The following is a 20444-nucleotide window of genomic DNA, read 5'->3' on the forward strand; positions in this document are numbered from 1 at the left end:
AGAGCCTGGAGCCTGCTTCCGATTCTGTGTGTCCTCCCTCTCTGCTCCTCCCCCACTCATGCTGTATCTCTCTCTGTCTCTCAAAAATACATAAACGTTAAAAAAAAAAATAGATAAAAAATTTAAAAATACCGATGCCTGGGCTCTACCTCCCGGAAATTCTATCACTTTTCTATTCCCTAAATGTTTCTCCGGGAGGGCCAAAGTGGGGAACCCCTGAAAATCGTTCGAGAGTTGACCATTTCTGTCACACGTCCGTCTTGGCCCTTCTTTCCAGAGCAAAGGGCTCTTGTGATCTCGGGGGGGGGGGGGGAAGCCAGTCTCCAGAATAGCCCACCGGTAACACCCAGAGACGAAATTTCCCTTCGTTCTCCGGATCCCCCGCCACTTCACTCCCTCTGACCTCCCGTGATGACTCAGCACTCTCATACCTCTTGCTGTTTCTTTGTATTCCCCTAATAGTAAAGTGCTTGTTCAAGAGAACTTCCTGCGTAAAATGCTAAGTGATAAGAACACAGGTGGTGATGCGCGGCAGGCGATGATGAACACACGAAGCCCTTCCGACCCCCCCATCTCTCGTTTTTCCGCTCTAGCCCATGAGGAGCGGTGGGCTTGGTCCCGGCAGCAGTCGGTGGGCAGAGCCTGGAAGAGGGCACGGGAGGGAGGGAGGGGCCTGCCTGCCTGTGTCGGAGTGAGCAGAGGACACAGGGACAATGGGGCTATTATAGTAATAAGCAGAGAGTAATTGCTGATACAGAGATGCAGATTCCTATTTCTGGCCCTCTAGCCTTTTAAAATACTTGGCTCATAATTGTACGCATAAGCTTGTAGTTCTTACTGCGCATTGAATCTCCACGGGAATTAGGCCAAAACGGGGACTGGAGGATCGGCCCCACTGAGGCCAACCTGGGAATGCTTCGTCAGTCCTGTCCTGCTGACTCAAAGCTCTCTTTGAACTGCAGGGCTTATGTAACTTCAGTATAAGCGTCAAGCCCAGTGGTTGTATTGCCAGGACAGAGAGAGAAAAAAAAAAAAAAAAAAGGCTGATTAAATTCGAAGGCAGGGCCGATAATGCCAAAAGGCAGAGGAAATGTGATCTGTGACGAGAGAGAGAGAATGTGTGTGTTTGGAGATAGGGGTATTGGAAAAATGGAAGCCGCATAGTAAGATAATGGCTGTGAAGCAATTGCTCTGAGGAATTTCCGCTCTTTCCCTGTCCCCTTGGGTGCTGGGACTGGATGGTCTCTGGCGGTGGCCTTTGCTTTTCTAATAGACCCCAGAATGTGACTTAAAACCCGCATGAGGGGATCCTGGGGACCGGCTCCATTTCCGGCAGAGGCCGAGTTCTGGCTTAGGTAGAGGACAGGGCAGACACGCTCCCCGGGGGCCCACACCACCCCAGATCAGACTCAGAGCTGATCCCACAGCCCATAATGCTCTGGGCCTAATCCAGAACATCCAAGCCTACATGTTTCATTGGGTGGGATCTTGGACGTCAGTTTCACCGGTCGGGAAACCGGTGCCCAGAGAGGTCAGGTAAGTTACCCAGGTCACACAGCATGCCAGTCCGAGGCAGAGACAGGACGGGCAGCTGAGACTTCCAACAGCCTGGCATTTGCTTGCTCCTGTCTCTGAACTGGGGAACACCAGGCTAGCATGGGAATGGCCTGGAGCTAGAGAAGGAGATTGTTCCTGGGCCACAAACCCCTTGGCCCTTTGATTTTGGGGAGGGATACTTTTGAAAATTCTGTCCAGGCACTAATTGCACAAACAAAACCGAAGGGCAAGTGGAGACGAGCGAGAGAGCCAGGGAGGACATTCTTAATGGATGAAGTCACTGGCAGTGCAAACTATCTACAGAAACAAAGTTCTTGCGTCGACTGCCACGAACAAGGCTTTCCAGGGCTTGTAGTCGCTGCAGAGAAAATGTGAAGAACCTACAGAACATTCTGCAGCTTTAGTCAGCCCTCCAAACGCAAATATTTGTTTTATATCAGGAAATGGCTCAGAGCACAGGCACAATCTCGCTAAGTGCACGATTACGGCACCACGTGGCCAGCTAAGTGCCCCAGCTAAGTGACCCGGTATGATTCAGGATTTCTCCTGTCTTAGCCACTCCTCCGATCCACACCTTTCAACACGGATTCACCTGAGTGGGAACTAGGCTGAGGTTCTTCCAGGGCTGGGAACCCAACCCTCCCATTTGCTCCCTGTCTCTGGGGCCGGGAGTGGTCCAGCGCCCCCTGCTGGTGACCACTGCTCACTCCTCGGCTAGTGTATGACCCCGGGGCTGTCACGTCCAATGGCGATTCAAAGACTTCCCTCTCGCACAAGCGTAAAATGCCCAGTGCCTGGCGCTGTCATGTCTTTCTTGCTCCCCTCTACCCTCCTCTCAACGGAGAAGGCCATTCCTTTGGGGTGGTTGGGGGTGGATTATGAAATCCTTCCCTCACATCCTGGGTGCCCCGGGGACAGATGAATCTCTGGCTGGAGGCAGGTGCCGGTCCTGTGAGCTCCACGCCATCATCTCTGGGCGCTTCCGTAGCCAGAGTGCTCACCATGCAGCCGAGATGCTGGAGAGGGTTGCCAGCTGTCTCATCGGATGGAATGCAAACAAACAGAGGCGGGAGAGCCTGGCTTGCTCCTAATGTTCTCTGCTGTGCCAGCGCCTGGGGGCCCAGGGCTCCCCAGGAGAGCCGAGGGAAGGAGGGCGGCCTTCTCTGCCCAGCAGAGCTCCCTGTCTTCAGGGAGGAGGAACGTTCCCCAGAAGGGGTCTTCCGACCCGGGGGGAGGGCCTGGGGCATCCGGGTTACCCGTCTACTCAGCAAGATGCAGCTTCGGGAAGTGTGAATGTGCTTCTTGCGGGGAAAGTGTAGGCTCTCGGGGAGTAGAACATAGAGAACACATCAGCAGTTAAACGAAGAGGGAGGGAGAGAGAGAGAGGAATAGGCCTCTAAGACCCACAAAAAGGCAGCACCAGAAATGAGGAAATCAGGTTTGAGAACCCTGAGGCTCCTGTCCCTGCTCACACACACTCACACACTGCGGAGGGGGGGGGGGGGGGAGGGGGGGGGAAGAGAGGGCCACTGGCTCTGGCCTGCACTTCCCGCTGGGGGCTGGGTGGGGGGAGGCGGCTTTCACTCCACAACTGAAAATAAGACTTAAATACCCATACCCCTCTGATTAAAAAAAAAAAAAAAAAAAAAAAAAATCAGTGACTCCCAAACTGATCTAACTTGGAAATCATTGATTTCTAAATCCTTTACTCAGACCGATAGGGAAAAAACGATGATACAGGAGCTGGACATAAACTGGCTGCTTCCTGATTTTGCCTAAGACTTGGCCTTCTTGCATTAAAAAAAAAAACAAAACACCTTTCGACTCTCCTAACATGGGTAGATTTTTCCCTGTCCTCTCTGGGCTCTCTGTTATCTTCCTTAGCTTTGGCCCAAGGCTTTCCCAATACTAAGCCTCCAAGTTGTCTATTAACCCAGACTTCCAGTAGGACTCCCTGAAAGTGACCAAATACCGGTGAACTTCAGAGCGTCACCCCATCTGTGAGGCTGCGAAGGTCTAGAACTCAAGCCCAGCACCCTGGTTTGACGGCGAGGAAAGTCGCGCTGCTGGTCTGAGCGAGAGGCTGGCAGAGCTGAGACCACGGTGGTTTCTGCTCAGGGATTTGGCCCACGTTTCACATCTTTCCCCGGTTCTTTCAATGACCGGCCACACAGCCACACCTGCACATTTCACTTCATCTCAGGCTTCCGGCTTCCGATAGGAGAACAGCCAAAATGCTTCCTTTCGAGATCTCTGTGTAATGGAGACCCTAGTTGACTAATCAGGACCTGCGTCTCTGGAATCCCCAAATCTCGGGTGTTAAGTAAACACAGGGAAGCATTTTGTCCCCAAAGAGCAGGACAACTGCAATAACACGAGAACCCACACGCAGAAGGCTGTAACATGATATTTAATAAAGGTGACCTTCTCTCTTTCTCGGGGAACGAAGACCTGGGAGGGCAGATTTAAATCCAGATCTAATAATGCCTCTTCTTGGGTTCTGACTGTGGAGAGAGAACTTGGCCGTGAGGGTTTGTTTATACCCCAGTTCCTTGTACTGGGGTGGAGGTGTGGGTTCTGTTTTAGGAAGTGTGCACGGCGTTGGCTGATGGTTCTGGAGGAGGCTGGAGAGAAAAATGCACGCACACACACACACACACGCACGCACACACGCGCACCCGTGGTTGCCATGGACCCTGGTGTCTGTCCCCCCCGCTGGCTGGCTCAGCGGAAAATTTGGCCGAGTTGCAAGTCTGTGTGTTGAGGGTGGGAGTTACGAAGAGCAAACACATTTGTTTTTTCAGGTTCAGGAAGACACCAGCAAAAGGGACCCAAGGGAGGAGGAGAGAAAAAATTTTTTTTCTAATAATTTTTGAAGTCAGAGCTGAATCTCATTTATTAACCTTGACGATGCCGCTTTACCCTCTGCTGTCTTCTGGAGGCCCGATGAGTCCCGCGAGGCACACCCTCAGCTGTCAGCTGTGATGTAACTTGCTGTTTACAACACATGTTCTGAATATGCCATGACGGCCCGCGCGTGATTGGGTCGGCTGCAAAAATTTCTAACCTGGAAGTCACCATCATATCGAGAATGTCTCGAAAAGCCATGATAAAGTTATCTTAGGGCTGGCTCATAACTTCTTGGAATAACCGTGCTTGCTTCAAATGATACATAGTCAGTAGATGGCAAGATGCGGCCGATGGGAATAATTCAGGAACTCTCCAGGGCTCCCTAGATCTGGGAGAAGGAAGAAGTAAAGTTAATGCTTTCTTCAAAGGTGTCAAAATTGCCTTAGATTTTCCTGCAGCTTAAATCCGAAAAGTGTCAGCAAGGGCATTGCCAAAGAAAATGGCTTGTTAAATTAATGCTGTGTTGGCCCGTTTAAGTGGAAGGACAGGATGAACCCCCAAGTCGCAGGGTTGCAGATGGCATCAGACTCGATTATTCTGACTTAAGAAAACAAATTTTGAGAGAAAAAGTTTTATTTACTTAGGTTTTTTCTTTTTCTTTTTCTTTTTCTTTTTTTTTAGAGAGAGAGAGAGAGAGCGCGCGCAGGGGAGGAGCGGTGGGAAGGGGACAGATCTGATCTGAAGCGGGCTCTGTGCTGACAGCAGAGAGCCCGATGCGGGGCTCAACCTCACAAACCCCAAGATCATGACCCGAGATCATGACCCGGGCTGAAGTCAGATGCTTAACTGACTGAGTTACCCAGGCGCCCCTATTTACTTAGTTTTATTGTGAAATCAGAGTTGTGTAAATCAGGCACATAAGGAAAGATTTAGGGGGAAGATCGTCCTCTTCGGAAACAGAGTTCTCTGATCCCTGATCCACATTTGCAAGCCCCCAGGGTTGTTTCAATTTTGCCAGTGAGTTTCAAGAACTTACTTTGAAAACTCTTGAAACGACATTAAGCCCTTGAAACTTTTTTGGCAAGATGCCGTGGTGCCTTTGTAGAAAAGAAAGGAGTGATTACGACATGGAACCGATGGTGAGTTGTTGTAAGTCCCAGAGGTGTGGGCGGTCACTGTGGGATCAGATTCTGAACTTCCAAACAGATCTGGATTAACTACCACTTCAGCTGCTCAAACAGTGGGGGGGGGGGTCCTCTGTGGGGGCCATGGAGAATAATATTTGGCCCCTCAAGTCCCATTAAGTCAACTACTCTTCAGAAAATAAAAGGTCTCATTTAGTGTGATTCCTGTAAAATAACACCATTTGGTTATTAAACTCATTTTCTTTTGGCCAGATGGCTCCCAAATGCTTTAAAATCACAAGCAGGTTGATGAATGAAAATGTAGGGAAGGAACCGGCGCCTGATATTTTTTAATGCGTGTGGATTTTCCCCTTCAGGAAACAAGGATAGTGTCTACCTTCCCGAGAATTGACGTCGCATTAAGATTAGCTCCCGATGAAAAGAGCTAAGCTGTTACCATAAGCCCTGTTTCACAGGTGAGGAAACCCAGACACAACCGGGGGCGGGGGTGGGGGCATGAAGACCTCAGCAAAGGACAGACCCCAAGTTCACGGGAGGGGGGCATGGCCGGGAAATTGGAATGAAGTTTTTGGGAAAACAGTCTGGATTCTATTCCTATGTTTCTTCATGATTTCAATTCAGTCTATTAACAAGGAGCTCTGCACTTGGATTTTCTTCAGAAAGAAGCTGATTAGAGATAAACACTAAAAAAAAAAAAAACACCCAACTTTTTGCTAATGTTTACTTATTTTGAAAGAGAGAGACAGACCGTGAGCCGAGGAGGGGCAGAGAGAGAGGGAGACACAGAATCTGAAGCAGGCTCCAGGCTCTGAGCTGTCGGCACAGAGACCGACGTGGGGCTCAAACTCATGAACCATGAGACCACGACCTGAGCTGAAATCAGACGCTTAACCGACTGAGCCACCCCGGGCACCCCAAACATGTTTTAATTTTCAAAGTTTTTTTTTTCTTTTTCTTTTAACCTGCTCTAACCAGAAACCTTGTTAAATTTGGGATGCTGAGTGTGTCTGCGATGAAAAGGTTGAGAAGCATTAGACAAAGCAGGGCTTCACTCGAACCTTCCAGAAGACGGCTTTCTGTTCTGTAATAGTTTCTTATATATCCCTAAGAGATGCACTGAGGCCCAGCTGGCCATGAGGAAACGGGGAAGAGAAGGGGAAGGAGTCTGGATGGAGAGGCGAGAGCCACTGGCAAGCTAGCTTATCCTTAATCTGGTTTGCCTAGAAAGCAGAGAGCACGGGTGCCATCATCCCAGCAGGGAGTGCCGTGCCCAGGAAAGAAAAGTGAGAGAACAGGGGGAAAGAGGCAGGAAAGAGGGAAAGCCAATAAGACGGTGCTTAACTGAGCCGCCCCCTGCTTGTGGTCAAGCTCAACGGGTTATGCGATCTGGAAGGACTATCTTTTGATGTGCCATTCAAATGACTGCATCTCGGGACAGCACTTCCATAGGAGGGAGAGATGGAGAGTTTACTCATCTCCTCCCATCTCCCACCGGTCAGAGGTTTGCACCACAGACAGTAACCACCCCCTGATTTCTGGTGGCACACATCGCGTAGACACTATGTGGTCCCGAGGTATCTCGGGACAGAGCCCGGTAGAGAAGCCCCAAGCTGGACGTGAGGCACTATGAAATCGCTCGTGCATGTCTAAGATGGGAGGCATGCTCCAGCTCTCGAGAAGCTGGTCACGGCTCGTGCAGATTGGTCAGAACAGCAGTGGCTGGGATGGAAAAAAGTGACCAAAGATCTCAGAAACATGAGAAAGAGAGAATCTGAGTAGTAGAAATCTCTACCTCGATTGCCTCCGGAAACATGGCTTTTTAAGTCATTACGTATGTTATATAGACATATAGAGGCTATTTGGTGTCCTCGCCGACTGCGTACTGTTTCCCCAACGTCTGTCTTCCTCTTCTTTTTTAACAGAACCCACAGTTTTTGACCGTGCACACGGCAGCACAGGATAAGGACTACGTACATTTCCTGGCCTCCCTTGCAGATAGTGTCCGTGTGACCTAGTTCTGTTCAATGGGAGGCAAGCAGAAGTGGTGTGTGCAACTTGTAAGTGTTCTCAAGTGGAGACAGTATGATCTCCTTTGTCCTTCCCTTCATCCTAGGGACTGGAATTCGGAGGTAATCGATGGGACTCCAGTAGCCATTTTGGATCCCGGTAGCCATTTTGGACCCGGAGATGACAGTCCTGAATTGCTTCCAACAGAGAGACCTAAGCATTTAGGTCTTACTTAAGCCACTATTATTTTGGGCTTTCTGTTCTTTGGGCCAGACTTAATTCTAACTGATATAGCATCCAAAGGATGGGGGATATAAATGGAAGAGAGGCATATATATATCCACTTGAAAAAATGGCTCTCACTGGCCTGTGTCCCCTCATCCCTGCCTTCTCGTAACATTTTTGACTAGCCTGCCTTGTGAGAACAGTAATAATTGCTACTTACTGAGCCTCTACTCTGAGTCAGGCACTGGGAGGCACTTTACATCTGGTATCTCACAGAATATTTACAACGTCTCTGTGAAGGAGGTATAATTATTGCCATTACGGCCATTTTCCATAACTGGTTGTCCCGCCCCGAATCTTGCTGCATTCGACCTACTGTATAAATAGTAGCCTGCTTGGTTCTTCCCACAGAAATCTTGTTGTAGTACCCTTCTGTTGAGGATATTTCCATGGTGTTTGAGTTATCTAATGCTATGTAACAAATCACCGAAAACACGGTGCTTAAAAAGATAGTTTCGGAGCGCCCGCGTGGCTCTGTCGGTCGAGCGTCTGACTCTTGATTCCAGCTCGGGTTGTGATATCAGGGTCATGGGATCGAGCCCCGCATCAGGCTCTGTGCTGGGCGTGGGGCCTGCTTAAGATTGTTCTCTCTCCCTCTGCTGCTTGTGCTTTCCCTCTCACGCTCTCTCCCTCAAAAGACAAAGCGAAACAAAACAAAAACTTCTGCTTCTGTTGATCAGGAATGTGAGGAGGACTCAGCCTGGCAGTTTTCTCTTGGGGCCCCTTGCCTGGTTGCAGTCATGAATTGGCCGGGGCCGCAGTCATGTGAAGACTTGATAGGGGTGTCCAGTCTGCTCCTAAGATGGCCCTCTCACGTGCCCGGGAAGCTGATGGTCGCTGTGGGACGGAGGCCTTCTCTGCGGGGCTGTTGTGCGGCCTCAGGAGATGGAGGCTGGCATGCCCCGGATGGAGCCGCCCAAGGCATCTGGAATGGAAGCTGCGCTGCCTCTTAGGCCTAGCCTTGGAGGTCACACCCGTGACGTCCACCATATTGTTGTGGTTGAGGAGCTTGCCAGTGTCTGCCCAGGTCTGAGGCGAGAGACTACAGATCCCGCCTCTCCGTGAAACAGTGCCAATTGTCACTGGTGGAAGGGGGGACAGACTGATGCGGTCATCTTGGGGAGACACAAAGCCTTTGCCTTTAGCCATAGAGCTATCCTATCCCCCCCCCCCCCGTGGAACATACCACACCCGGAGTCAGTTCTGGTTAGCGTTGCTTTCTGCCATTGCTGCCTTCGCGAAGCCATGAAGAAACTGATAGAATGAAAGAAAGCAACTGGTGTTGAGGTTCTAACGTACTGATATGGTTTGCTCTTTCTGGGACGGTAGATCCCGCTTGTGCCCGACAAACCCCTGTGACGCGACCGCTGGCCACAGCACAGACTACGTTTCTGGGTTTCTATTGAGATGGATGTGTGGGTTTTCTTTATTTTTTTTAAGTTTGTTTTCTATTTTGAGAGAGAAAGGGGTGGAGAGAATGACCAAGGGAGGGGCAGAAGGAGATAGAGAGAGTGAGGGAGAGAATCTTCAGCAGACTCCACGCTCAGGGCAGAGCCCAATGTGGGGCTCCATCATGGCCGTGAGATCAGGACCCGAGCCGAAATCAAGAGCTGGATGCTTAACTGACTGAGCCTCCTGGGTGCCCCCGGAGGTGTGGATTTTAAAGCCACGTTTCCCAGCCCATGGTCCTTTTTGGGCTCCCGACTCATTAGGAGACTTTGGCCACATTCCCCCTCCCTGGCCTCTGTCTCTTCAGCGTTTGCCTGGGAGAGGCAGGAGGCCCAGAGGCAGGAGGGGACACAGCAGGAAGTTGCCAGTGCGCAGGGCAGGCTGGCTGAGGGAGGGAGGGGGGTGGGGGGAGAGAAAGGCCTTTGGTGGGGCAGCTCCAGGTGACTGGGTGACGCGTGAGGCCTGAGGCAGCCAGGCCCGGGGTCCAGCCGTGAAGCCCACACACCCACAGTCACAGCCGGCCTGGCCAGGAACGAAGCAAGATCAAATATGGCAGAACACAGTGAGCTGAGCTCAGTGGCTCGGAAAAGAGCGGGGTGGCAGAACAGGACGCGGGGGGCGTCCCGTCACTCAGAGGTGCCGCTCAAGGTAAGAGGGCGGGAGCCTCCCTTGGTGTTTTTCACAACACCTCACAACAGGTTGTGGCCTTCCTTCATTCATGTCAGACCCAGAGCGGTGGGAACGGACCCTTCTCCCCACCCGGGGCCGTTTGTCCCCAGACCACGTTCCCTATGCGTCCTGTTCTCCCACTTAATCGGAGAGTGCGTCCCCCGCACCCCGCACCCCTGCTTACTCCGTCTTCTGACCCGCGGCTGATTGTATAGGTGTTTGGAGGTGTCGGCTCTGAAGTGTTAAAAATAAAACCAAGCTTTCCATACTGGGATTTCTCATTATCGTGCTTACAAATGAGGCCCGCTGCCGCGTTTCAACAATTGGCTAACAAGCTCTAATTTGAGCGTTTCGGCTGGACCTTTGCACAGCAGGAGCCGACTCGGAGCAGATGCCTTCTCACAACTGCCTGTTTGGGGAGCTGGTCACGTTCCCATTCTAGCACAGCCTCCCTGAATAGAGAAGCCCCAGGTAGGGTGGACAAAAGGACGGCCAAGTCTGGAGAGCCTTCTGGTAGACGGCTATTGTGCCGGGCGGGCGGCGGGCCCAGGGAGAGGTTGCGGACGTCTGGCCAGGTACGCACAGCCTCCCCAGCCCGGCAAGAGGGCACTCGCCAGGTGAAGGTCAAGGTGTGGAGAGGAGGGCCTGGATACTCCTTCCACAGCTTCTTGGCCCCTGTGAAATGTTCCCACCAGAAAGTGCACGGCTCTCCGACTGGTGCCGAACTCAGTATACCTTGCGTGCTGAGTCTGCTTCCTGCCAATACTGTGCTTGTGACGGCAGAAGTCCTGGGCCAAGAACTGGGTTTGGCCAGTTCTTTTAGGGCAGGTTGAGTGGGTCAGCTGTAATAGACTTTTCTTTTTTTTAAAACGGTTAGTTATTTTTGAGAGAGCACAAGCACGGTCCGGGCAGAGTGGGGTGGGGGTGGGGGGTGCAGAGGATCCAAAGCAGGCTCTGTGTTGACAGCAGCCAGACCCACTTGGGGCTTGAACTCATGAACTGTGAGATCACGACCTGAGTGGGCCACTCAACCGACCAAGCCACCCAGGTGCCCGTGTAACGAACCTTTAAAGAGGAAGAGAGAGAGGAAGAGCTCAGTAGAAGCTAGATGATGTTGGTGGCTGGCACTAGGTCCCCACTCCTGTTGTCCTAACTGCCTGGTCCACTGATGGCATCTGGAGAGAAGGATCGAGGAGTGACCAGAAGCAGCAGCAGGGGCTGAATTAAGGAGCCGGGATCCCCCAGCCCCAGCCCAGAGGCGCAATAGAATGTTCAGGGAGTCCTGTTCCTCCCTCCTCCCCAGGCCCCTCCCCAGAATGTCTGTTTGGCTCTTGCTGGATCCCTCCCACAGAAGTGCTTAGCAAATGTCTGCTCAAAGAATGAACGAATCTGGCTGGCGCCCTTCTAGTGGTTTCTTTCACCCCTGCTCACGTGCCCTTAAGGCCCCCCAACTATCCACTCCAGAATCTCCCCTGCTCCCCGTGATTCCCTCCCCTTCTTAACATTTTTGCTCCCCTTCTGTCCATTTCTGATTAATTATTGGTCTCCAACCAATAGTTAGCCCTTGCCTGATGTGCTCAAGTTAACAAGGTCGAAATTTCTCAAATAAAACATGTACGTGTAGCTTTTATCAGGGATATTTCCAAACAGACAAGAAACTGGAAAGACTAGGATAATGGCCCTCCTCCCCACCGTATGCTCATCGCCCAGTTTCCCACAATTATCCGCATTTTGCCAATCTTGTGTCCTCTTTCCTTCTGACCTTTTTCCTTCGCGGAGGGGTTGGGGAGGAGAGAGTATTTTCATTCTAGCTTTCTGAGTGCAGCTAAAAGCCTCCCTTACTTTCATTACCACATTAGCTCGTTAGGCCCGCATGGACAGTGTGGCACCTCCTGGCTCAATTATCTTCTGCTTGGAATGTCACAGAGTTTTACTTCTGTGCTGTGAGCTGTTGGAATTACACAGTTCTTACTGCTTTAAGTGCCGTTATTTAGAATCCAATTTGGCTCGCTTTAGATGAGCTATAGAGTCTCTACATTGTTTCTCTTTTCCCTCTTTTCTTCTGAGGCTAAAAGTCAGAGCCGCCCAACCCCCTCCACCTGCCCCCTCACCCCCATCCCATAGTGTGTTTCTTTTTCTCCCTTTCTCTTTTCTAACCATACCCTGAAGCATTTCACCAATGACCCTTTGTTATCTAACCACATGTCACCAGCTCAGGAGACAATCTGAAAATTGACAGCAATAAGGAAATAGCCTGGATCCAGGCTACTTCTCGAGGAGCCTCAAGCCCCAAGACAGGCCTACTAGGCTGTGTCAGGGAAATTCTCCGTCTCCTTGCTGTCTGGAGGGACAGGGACAGATGGAGGGACACATTGGGGGGTGGAGAGCTTTCCTGGGGGGCATCTGGTAGGTCTGCCTACCAGGCCTTCCTTACGTGTATGAAATTGACAACGATTCCTTGTGTCAGAAATTTAAAATTTGTGACATACATATTTCTCTTTTATGTCTCAGTCCTGGCATGCTTTGTTTTGACCGTTTTATTCTTAGGCAGAGAACAAAAAGATCGAGTTCGATTGCTTCCTCACCAGCATCCTGAAGGCACACGTGACGATATTTGGGGGTTCCACGTGTGCCCTTCGTGCAGACAGTCAGCTCTCCACGTTCTATGAATTTCTCTCAGCACAGCAAGCACATCTGCCAGGGGGGTCCCAGAGTTCCTTTTCTCCTTGATTACCCAGCCCAGCTCAGCCAGGGAATATTTCCCAGTCTCATCCTGCCTGTGCCCAGACCTTCCCCACCCTCCCAAATCCCCCTAAACGGGAGCCAGTTGTGAGGGCCAGTGGACAGAGGGGTGTCTCGTGGGCTGAACCGGTCCCCTCGCCCTGGTCCCTTTCACGATCCTCCCTTCCTTTTAGTTCCTCTTCCCCCGTGGTCTCCCCCTCCCACCTGCTGCTCGGAGGCTTCTTGCAGAGACACACCTCCCGGTCCCAGACCTCAGCCCCCCCACCCCCACCCCCTCCCTTCCCCTGGCCTTCACCTAGTGCCTCGGGTCCTCAGAGCAATGCTCAGCCACGGGGCTGCTTGCAAGAAGTGGCTACTGCATAGGTAATTGACAGAAATCTGTGTGTTGAGTTGCTTCATTCATTCATCAACCCTGCCCAGATAGCCCGCCTTCCCTTGTCGTGAGAGCTGACATTTTTTGAGGGCTCACTGTGTGCCAGGTACATATTCACTCATTGTCCACATTACCTTATTTAATCCGCACACCGACCCTATGAGGCAGGTATTATTGTTACCCTCGTTTGGCAGATGAAGCACAGAGAGGTTCAGTCACTTGCCTAAAGGCACACAGCTGATAATTAGCAGAGAGGAAATTCGAATCTGAGATTCCCATTCAGCACCTGATTGGAGAACACGAAAGTCCTTAAAAGAGAACCCGAAACTATGTAAAATTGCATACGGCATGGAAATAATTGGATAAGGACCTTGGCTCAGGTGGTGGAATTCTGATTCGGATGTTTCCGTTTTTATTTTCTCATTTCCATTATTATTATTTTTTTAATTATAGGATTGCTCACATAGTGACTGTCGAAAATGAACCTGATGGTGGAGCTTCAGATGACATAGAAAGCCAGTGGAGGAGACGCTTTTGGTTAGGTTGCTTTGTATGTCCTACTAACCTCGGGCAGACAGTCCCCCTTCCGTCCGGCTTGTGACCTTGTTTAAGTCCTGTAAAGGAAGACCCAAATTCCCAGGAATCATCAGTGATTTCTAGTCATTACGGAAATACTATGGGCAAAGTCTCCAGAAAGAAGGCATCCATCTTTAAGGATCTGAGGGTCAACTAAAATTGTAGGAGAAAGTAATTACGAGCGAGATAGATCTGTGATTATGACATTGCTTGGGACGAGAAACGAAAATATCCACAAACTCCCCGAGAGAGGACTCAGAATGGGAGAGCTGGGGTGTCACCAGGATAGACCTTGCCCAAACCCCCATGGTTTCTGCCTCCACTCTCTTTCCAGGATACTGTGGGCATAATCGGAGGGCAGGACCATGTCCATTCCTCTTGGTGCCTTGGCATCTAGCTACAGTACCTGGCACACAGCTGGTGCTGGGGGAAAAAGCAATGAATGAACGAACGGATGAATGAATGAACACGGTGACGAAGTGTTGCCGTGAAGTCAGTCAGGTGTGTGCAGCCTGAACTGCCACTTAGGCATCTGTCACCTACTTCCCCTATTCGTCTTGCCAATTTCTTCGTCGTCCTTTAATCGCATCACTCAGACCTCTCAGCACGGCTTCAGTCGCGGCGTCGTCACTCACAGTGGCAGGTGTCAGGCTTCGCCCACTGCATTATTCAGTGTGTCACGAGCTGCCTCTGTTCTAAAGGAGAAGGAGCCTCAAAAAAGTGGCTTCCCTACTTGCAGGCATGACACAGTGTCTTTGCTGCACGAACTTTTGGTCTCCCGCTTGGATCCTACGGAGGTAACCTTTGCGGGGGCCTCAGGGAAAGTGGGACAAAGTGGGTAATGGCACTGAGTGAAGGCAGTACAGACAACACCTTCCTCTGGGCTCTTAGACAAGCCTTTCCTGGCCCTCTCTGCCCCAGTCCCTCTGCAATAGGACAGGGGTGGCTGTACCCCCTTGTGCCACCTTCCGGGGTTCTCATGAGAAAAATAGACGGAGAAGCTCTTTGAAAAATTTGATGTTCTATTTAAATGTTCTCTCTGGAGAATGAAGTTTTCCTAGGGGCACATCTTTTAGCTTTTCCTATAACCCTGTCGCTCCCTAAGCCTTTTTCTTTTCTTTTTTTTTCCTAAATGAGAGAAAAAAAAATCCCATGTGCCATTTCCTCCTCCGCCTTTCTCTCATTAGGATTAAAAAAAAAAAAAGGCATTATTTTCTGAGTTCCTCAGCAACTGAACTTTACGAGATAGGAAATTCTCAATTCTGAGTCAAAATTCACATGTAAACCGATTTTCTTAACCTGATGGCTACTTATACATTCAGAAAAGCTTCAGATTTCTGTCTTCACATTACCGTGAACTCTCCATTTCTCCTGAACTTGTTCATCAGTCTCTAGAAAATTCTCCCAGCAACTCCCCCCACCCCCCCCCCCCGCCCACAGTAAGGTCCTCCAGATCAGTGTGAAACCCTTAATTTAATAACACCATTATGGCTTCCCAACATGGGTAAATGAGATAAACTACATATACGCCAGGAAAGAAGGAAATTAATTTTTCTCAGTTGAAAAAAGGAGAAAGCCTTGCAAAAGCAGTAATTTGACAGCTAATAGCAGTAGGGATCATGGAGAATCCCGAATCAAGAGGTGGAGAGGTCATGTATCCTTGACAGGTTTCAGAATACCTCCAGAGATCCCAACAGCCACAGATTGGAAAAGACCCAAGAGGCAAAACATTCCTTAAGACACGAGAAGTGATGGATGGGAGTCTGAAAAGAGAGGACCCCGTCCTATTCCGAACTCAGGTTTGACACCGGGGATTCACATTAAATCCAGAGTCCCCAGAACTTGTGTTTTAGCTACGTCAAAGACTTTTAGTCAATGTGTTGTTCAGGTCATGAGCAGAAGACACCCAGCACCTTGTTTTCTAGACCCAGATTTTTGGGGAGTGGAAGGGAAGAGATTCATAATTTACAAGACATTTGAAGTAAAATATAGGGGCACCTGGGTTCAGTAGGTGAAGCATCCAACTTTGGCTTGGGTTATGATCTCGCGGTTTGTGAGTTTGAGCGCCACATCAGGCTCGCTGCTCTCAGCACAGAGGGCACTTCAGATCCTCTGTCCCCCTCTGCACCTCTCTGCCCCTCCCCCTGCTTGCACTCCCTCAAAAATAAATAAACATTTCTTAAAATAACGTAAAGTGTACACTAAGATGATTAAAACAACGTGTAGTAATATTTGGGGGTCAATGCAAATGGGTACGCTGTGACCAAAACGTGCCGATCGTGTAAAGGTTGGCTGCGGACTAGTAGGTAAAAGAGCCAGGAAGGAGGCCCGGAATTCATCACCGATCCCAAGCTGGGAAATACGCCAACTTTACTGCATTATTCTTGTGGGGGGAAACAACCCACCACGATTCTAGAATGCATTAAAAAGTAAATCGCATCCGAGGGAAGGAGAAATAGTCATTTTGTTATGCTTCCCAGTGGACTCTTAGAAAACCACAAGCCAACTTGATTATTGCACTTTTCCAAAGATATGGAAAGACTTGAGACCATCCAGAAAGAACGACACAAATGTCACGAGAGGACGCGTGCGTTCGTCCCGTGAGGGAAGGTTAAAGCCTCAGGACTATTTCACCTCAAAAGGGATGAAGTGTCGTTGTTTCAAACACATGACAGGTTTGGAGCAGGAGGAGGCTGGTCTTTTGTTTCCTGAGTCTGTGGAGGCCACGACAAACAGTATAGATGGAAATAAGGACGATAAATAAGCCCTCTGGTGGCTTTCTGTTTCCTACAGACCACGGCAAAGCTCCTTTGCAGTGCAAGCCCACTTCTCATCACTGCCACCATTTGGCTGCAAACCCATGCCAGCTGCTGTCCCTCTGCCTCTGTTCCTTTGTGCCTTCCACACATCTTCTTGTCTCCACCAGCCTGGCTGGCAACTTTGCAGGTCCTCTGGGTTGTACCCACTCATGTTTCTGGCTTCTCCCAACACCAGGAGCTCCCAGCAACGGCGCTGGACCCAAGTGGGAACCCAGTGGAAGGTTGTTAAATCAATGAACAATTTAAAGAGGAAATACTTCATGCTAAAGCAAAGGCCAGGAGAGAGATGCCTATTAAGGAATTTGGGGGCAAAATGCTGTGTGCTGTGCTCTGTGAACTCCTCTTCACCCCCCCGACCCAGTCTTCAGTCAAACCTACGCTGCTCACTAGTACTTTAGGCGGCGGGTTTTCTTGGGACGCCTGGGTGGCTCAGTCGGTTAAGCATTTGACTCTTGATCCCGGCTCAGGTCGTGAGCTCGAGGTTTGTGGGATTAAGCCCTGCATCCAAGCCCTGCTTGGGACTCTCTCTCTCCCTCTCTCTGCCCTATCCCCACTTGCACTCTCTCTCTCTGTTTCTTTCAAAATAAATAAATAAACTTGACGTAGTGGGTTTTGCCTCTGGGAATGTAGTTCAGTGGGTAGTTCTGCTTCAGGGTGACGAGGGGCGGAACACCTGTGGCTGTCCAACACCTGTGTAACATGGAAAATCTGCTTTGCCTTTGAAGAAGTTTTGCTCATCCTCCTGTTTACGTCTAGGATCGAATCCCTCGAGAGGACTTTTCTCGGTCTCATTTCCTCACTGATCCCAAAAAAGAGTTCGTGTAGCTAGCTGAGTAACTAGCTTTTCCCATGGTAGGTTCCCAATAAATTCTTCAGATCTCATGGTAGTTCAACACCCATGCCCATTCTGGGGTAGGAGCCATTGAATTTCTCCATTACGCTGACCATCCACGGCTTAGCCCACCTCGGCCTGTCTGTGCAGAATTGTTGCTTAGAGAGTATTGTCCTGGGAGCCACACAGCCTCCTGGGAGGAGGTGGATGGAGAATCTTTTAGAGTTACTCGGCACCTCCACTTGACCTGGGCCCGCTGCCCGGCGAACTTGACGAAGTACAGGGAGAACGCAGTGGTAGCAATTGGCCCTCTACCACCGGAGACCTCGTTTGGCAAACTCTATTTTCCTGAAGCCATACTGCATTTTACGAGACCAGAAGGGATGGCGAGACTTCAGCTAGGTCACGCCTGTCTGTCTGAGCAGAACGGAACTCTAGTTCAGAGTTAGTTCCGAAGAGCTAGTTGCAGAAAGCTGGCTCTTCCTCTAAATCCCTACATGCCCCGATGACATTTCATCTTTTTATTTGTTTCCAAACCACGTTCCTCTCCCAAACAAGCCTTTGCTGTGTTTGCTTTAAGATACATTAGAACTCCAGTTTCCCACTGTGCCTTTGTACCCCTTTGCCAAAATTATGCAAATTAAGAATAACCCCAATCTGGTTGGGGTTGCTGGTGATTGAAGAGTAATTGGGCTGTAATGTGCTAATCCGTATGCTAATATTTGTCCCTGAAGATACAGAGACCTGAAAACGCTAATGTGAGAGCCCCTCCATAACAGACTAAGATAGCTGGGAGTTTGGGGGAGGAGGAGAGAGGCGGGGAGCCAGATGGGGCTGAGAAGTCGCATGAGGGAATGGGCCTTCTGGAAACAGTGAGGGTTTTCGTTGGCTTCCTTACATTTCCCAGACTTGCAATGGTGACTACGTGTTACTATTACGAGCGGGAAACTGAACGTGAACCGTGGGAAGGAAAGATGATGAGGGACGCAGAAGCAGATGAGAGGGAGGTAGAGATGGGCCTTGCCAGAGCATCTCCCGGGAAGAGTTGGGTGCAGGAACGTTCCGCGGCACCTGGCTGGAGTCTTTCAACTCTATGGTGTATATGTGGGATCCACCTGCTTCCTGGCGAAGGAAGCGGGGAGAATTCGCTAAAGAAATCTTTAATATCTCCGAGAAGACATTAAAGGGTTTTAAGAGTGTCACAGAAAAAGACACATGTGACCAGGAAAGGACAGCCAGTCACTTATCATGGAAGTTCAGAGCTTCCTGCTTCTCCATCCACCTCCTCCCAGGAAACCGTGTGGCTCCAAGGACAATACTCTCTAAGCAACAATTCTGCACAGATGGGCCGAGGTGGGCTAACACGTGGATGGTCAACGTTAATGGAGAAATTCAATGGCTCCTACCCCAGAAGAGTTGGGTGCAGGGACGTTCCACAGCCCCCTAGGGTCCGGGGGAGCGGCAGAGTCAGCTTTTAGGTGGTGAAGGCCCCAGCCGTGGCACCATGGGTCTCGGGGCCCTTGAGTCTGAGAGAAATCAGAAACGACTTCACACCCAGTAGGAGAGGCAAATGCGAACACCACTCGGAAACTGTAAATGCCATACCCAGACCGTGTCTCTCCGTTCATTCCTTCAACACAATGTGTTCTACGAATAGAGATTAACTACAGTCCCAGCGCAGTACCCTCTCCTCTCTGTGGGGGAAGGGAAGATAAGTAGAGATGAATAAAACATCCTTTTCCTGTCTAAGGAGAAGAAGGCTTTCTGAAGGGAGCTCTGGTAATGAACTTGCAAGGGCAGTCTGTGGCCGGGGGCCTTCTCGTGGCTTCTGGCAGCAAAGAGCTCTGGCCCCCTGGGCTGACTGAGGGCTTAGCCAGGAGGGACGGAGAGGAGGCCATTGGGGATGGTGGGATGATTGACTGGTTGCTTCGGAGAGGTGCTGAAGAAGGGCTGTGACCTCCTCGCATGGAAGGTCTTAAGAAAGAAGGTGGTGATCATGCAAAGTGCCTCAAACGGCGGCCCTTTGTTTGGGGGCTGCCTCTGGCCGCGTTCTACACTTGATCTTAGCCAGAAGGCCGAGAAACGACGGCCATGTTCTATCCCATACCTTCATCAAACCCTTCCCACACATGATCCCACCAGCGGGAAGCTCTGAACTTCCATGATAAGTGACCGGCTGTCCTTTCCTGGTCACGTGTGTCTTTTTCTGTGACACTCTTAAAACCCTTTCATGTCTTCTCGGAGATATTAAAGATTTCTTCAGCGAATTCTCCCCGCTTCCTTCGCCAGGAAGCAGGTGGATCCCACATATACACCATAGAGTTGAAAGACTCCAGCCAGAGAGACACGAGTGCCATCAATGAAAGCAGCAACCTGTCAGAGAATAATGTGAATCATCTGGACCAGCGGAAGCCATTTTCAAGGCGTACCTTTCTGATGTCATGGCTTCTGGTTTCCAGGCTCTGGTCTCAAATGGTCTCAGGCAAAGTACGTTAATACTGATGCCATTTATTTGTACCAACGTACGGGAAAGGTGGTGGAAATGTTGGAAGACCTCTGCAGTCTCATTAGTTGGGTTGAGGCTAGGACCCTGCTTTCCACGCCGGAAATTGGGTCTAAAACCAGGAAAGTGAAATCTCCCAACGACGCAAATAACGTGCCATATGGGTACAGGTGATCAGTGCTCAGTGCCCGTTCTAGACGAAAGGTGTCTCCAGGATACTCTTTTAACAAAAGTAATGAGCTGTTCTTTGGTTGTAGGAAAAGAGGATGTTTGTTGATCACACGTCTTTTTAATCAGTAATAGACACAGATGTTTTCCCATAGTTTTTTTTCTGACACAACTTCTCTAATCAAAGGTTCTCAGCATAAAAATAAAGGAGACAGATTTCTTTTTTTTTTTTTTTCAATGTTTATTTTTATTTTTGGGACAGAGAGAGAGAGAGAGCATGAACGGGGGAGGGGCAGAGAGAGAGGGAGACGCAGAATCGGAAACAGGCTCCAGGCTCCGAGCCATCAGCCCAGAGCCCGACGCGGGGCTCGAACTCACGGACCGTGAGATCGTGACCTGGCTGAAGTCGGACGCTTAACCAACTGCGCCACCCAGGCGCCCCGAGACAGATTTCTTTAAGCCACCAGAA

At 50.1% G+C, this 20444-nt stretch overlaps 1 long non-coding RNA gene across 3 annotated transcripts; it reads left to right on the plus strand.

Annotated features, from left to right (window-relative positions):
- The first annotated feature begins 5285 nt into the window (after nucleotides 1–5285).
- Nucleotides 5286–20178, plus strand: LOC109496855. 3 transcript variants are annotated; one of them, XR_002153061.3, is made up of 4 exons: nucleotides 5286–5546; nucleotides 5909–6007; nucleotides 7475–7609; nucleotides 13531–20178. It is a non-coding gene; the product is annotated as an uncharacterized LOC109496855 (long non-coding RNA). The 3 variants fall into 3 exon arrangements; XR_006591437.1 differs by lacking the exon at nucleotides 13531–20178 and adding an exon at nucleotides 8525–10231; XR_002740509.2 differs by lacking the exon at nucleotides 13531–20178 and having other exon boundaries at nucleotides 5298–5546; nucleotides 7475–10231.
- Nucleotides 20179–20444: the final 266 nt, after the last annotated feature.

Source organism: Felis catus, chromosome A1, assembly GCF_018350175.1.
Source record: "Felis catus isolate Fca126 chromosome A1, F.catus_Fca126_mat1.0, whole genome shotgun sequence".
Lineage (NCBI taxonomy): Eukaryota > Metazoa > Chordata > Mammalia > Carnivora > Felidae > Felis > Felis catus.